Below are 3,577 nucleotides of genomic sequence, written 5' to 3'. Positions count from 1 at the left end.
TGCTGTTCAGATGGCATGAGCACCTTGGATGTTGAATTCCTGGACTGTAAATAATTTCATGTCCAGAAGGCCATTTACAATGTATGCTATCAGGGCAGCCCTTCCCTTGCAGAATCTACTGACTACTTCTTGACTTTGCAAGCAGATCACTGATTTAACACTCCATTATTTGAGCTGAGGCTACATATGTCTAAAATTACCAAATATATTCAAGCTAAGAATTCTCCTATCTCTACTGACCTTATAGTGTTCTCTGTCGATCCCTTGGAGCAGTTATAGTGAAAGTTGTTCTCTTAAGTTTCTGAGAATTTAGACTAAAGAATTTAACAACTGAATGGCTTTACCTGGGCCGTGAAAATTTCTAATGCAGCTTAGTGAAGAGAACTCTACTGTGGACATATGGCATCAGAAAAAGCCCAAACTGCCTCCATTATGGTGCTCCGAGGTATAAGCAGCATTTCCTTGGGTTGATGTTTTTTCCCCTCAGAAAATTAAAATCTCTGAACCAAGACTGATGGGACTGTCCTGTCTTCAGGTGCTTTTTAATATTCTTATTATTTAATCACATTGTGGTCATGGGTGAACCAGGCCCTGCTGATGACAGAAAAGAGAGTACCTGTTTTCAGAAATCTCTCAGGCTGACTTCAAAACAGAAGAAACTCTTCTCAGTATATGAATCCCAAGGTTTGGATGTTCAACCCCAAATTCTGGGGTATGCTCAGGCCTGGCTATTTTAGGGGAAAACAAACCTCACTTTTCATAGTGGAAGCTAGATTCAGTTATTTCCTAAATCAAACCCCCACTATAACCTAGTGTTTTCAGTTTACCCAAATCCCACCAGAAAACACAGAATTTGAAGGGCATAGGAAATATGCAGAGTCAAAAGAAGTTAGATAGAAATCATTATGAAGCTGAAAACTCTGTAATTAACCACATAATGCTTTATCTCTAACAGAAACACAGATCATTAAAATGGACCAACCACTAACAACTCAAAGGAACAAACAAGGCAAAGATAGCCTTGCAGTGCCCCCTAGCAAACATCACAAAATCCCTTTCTGTAACGTTGCTTCTTTGTTACTAAGAATCTGGTTCAAACTATTTTGAAGCCATAGACCAAACAGTTCTTGTTCTTAATCGCTACTGAAACAATTTGACAAACCGATGAAAACCATGCTGATGTCCATTTAATATTAGACACGCAAACCAGAACAATATTCTTTGATTGCAATCTGCAACCATACATTCATATGACTGATTCCTTTCTTAATTCCATCTTTTTTCCCTTCCTTTCTCTTTTTAAAAAATTGTACTGAGCCTGTGATCTTGAACCTAAAGCACGATAAAAGTAAAAACAAAGCTGATAAGATTTCAAAGCTGTTTCTCTCTCTTCCAGAAGTTCACATGTATTAATTTAGCTTATCATTCAATTCTGCTAAGCAGACTATTTTTATATAGGACTAGCTGAATTTTACATTCCATTTATCTTATACCTTTTAATTAAATGGCCTCTATCTGGTGCCTGGTCCTTATTCCACTGTCTTACATAATGTATCTGTTCACATTTTCCTTCTGATTAAGAGTAAGAAGTGGCTACAGGGAATGAAGTGGAAATATGTGACAATCACAACAAGGCACAGCAATTTCATTTTTCAACCTGGATGTGTCCTGGGCTTTTCATTCAGGTTAGCTGAGCTTCTAAATGCTGTGAGTGATTACTAATTCCACTTGGTTTTCCCAGTGAAGCTGAAGGTGATGAAGGAGGGAGAGATTTTATGACAACCAAAAGATGGATAGAAGCATAAAACAATAGTGTTCAATTTCAAGAAAGTCAACAGAAATGTTAAAAATTAGCTAACTCTTGTGGGTGTTATGGAAAATTGGAGAGTGGAAATAATAGGTGGATGACATTTGATTAAATATTTAATTAAGCTAAATACACACAAGCCTCTTAATTTTGAATGTGCTCTGTACAATGGTATTCCACCAAAGTGAAGTATGGAAACGTTTTTAAACAACCCTTTCCTCTGATTCTATTTAATTGTTGACTTGATCAGGCCAAGCATGTCATCCAATGTTACTCTCAAACTAAGTTATATTTCATAGTGTTATTCCACTTATTAGACCCAGTTTTACAGATGAGATGAAGCTCAGGATTCAAATTCCCCTTGCTATTCACAATATTGACTTATTAACATGTTGCCTTCTCGATTAATTTAAATGGCTTTGGAGAAGTTTACCCTTTGGCACTCAGGGACCACATAATTGCATTATAGGCTACTCTTGCCACTGCTTATATTCAAGTAGAAAACACGAAAGTTATAATGCTTTTCTGAACAATGGTAACTCAGGAAGAATGGGGGACTGTCCCAGATTAGATACTGAAGCTCAGTGCTTTTTGGTTCTAAGAAGCTCCTGAGTAGAGATCCAGCAACTGGTCCCATTAAGTTTTACTCCAGAAAAATACATTAACACAAATGAATAAATATTCACACTTACATTTCCACTACTGAATGAGCTAAAGAATCTCAAATCATTAGAAAGTGGCCAAAAAAAAAAAAGAGATGCATGAGTAGAAAAGGCATTTTTAAAGGTTTCAAAATAAAAACCTCAAGCTTTTGCATATACATTTGTTGCAAGCACATTAACATCAGGTATAAAAATTTGCCCCTGTGGTAGTCACAGTGTTTTCTTCCCTATATCTGTCACAACCTCCCATGCTTAAGTAGTTGTATGTTTAGTTCTACTAGACTTTGACTCCTCTAGCACAGGATCTGAGTTGTAGTCAAATTGCACTGCAAGTAGTGTACTTGGCACAATGTAACTGGTAAATGGTTACTGACTGAATTGGATTAAATTAGATTAATACTGGTAAATGCCACTACCCTATTAGTCAGCAAGGACTAGAAGCTTGTACTAGGCAAAACAAACATACTGGCTGGCCCTCTGACTAAGTTACTCTGCAAAAAGAAGGTTGGTTACATGGTTTGACTAAAGCTGATACGTGATTTTTCTAAGCATATGAATGAATAGTTAACTGATTCCCCAATTCCCTTCAACCCCAAAGGCAATCGGGTACTTATTATGCAGTCATCTTCAACATTCCAGTACTCTCCCTTTCCCACTGCATAAAATAAGCTATCCCTATAAAGACCATTTATGAATGTACTTTGTTTTAAAAGCACATCTGTCTTGTACATCAACATTACAGGTGCTGTATTTTAGAGAGCCATTGACCTCCAAAGATTTCCAGAGTGTTTGACACTTAGCAGCCCTTTTCTTGGTGTCACACCATGCGGTGCACCAAAAGAAAAAAAATCATAATGTTGAAGCACAAACAAGAATGCTAACAATCCAAATAACTAAATAAAGGCACTTAGAAGAATTAAGAATAAATTTTGTAAGGTGGATGAAGTGGTTTGTGTCACGATTAAGAGGTGGGCCCAAAGTTGGATCCCTGAATCAAGAGAGAGGGTTTAAATTAGGCTCTTTGTGTACTGATGTGGGGGGCCTCACCCCTGTGGCTGCTGCTCTGAGCAACATGCCGGAAATAGGCCAGAGGGGACCTGGACAAACC

Source organism: Vicugna pacos, chromosome 4 (genome assembly GCF_048564905.1).
Source record: "Vicugna pacos chromosome 4, VicPac4, whole genome shotgun sequence".
Classification (NCBI taxonomy): domain Eukaryota; kingdom Metazoa; phylum Chordata; class Mammalia; order Artiodactyla; family Camelidae; genus Vicugna; species Vicugna pacos.
The sequence above is the reverse complement of the archived record's forward strand: the minus strand, read 5'-3'. Positions refer to the sequence as shown.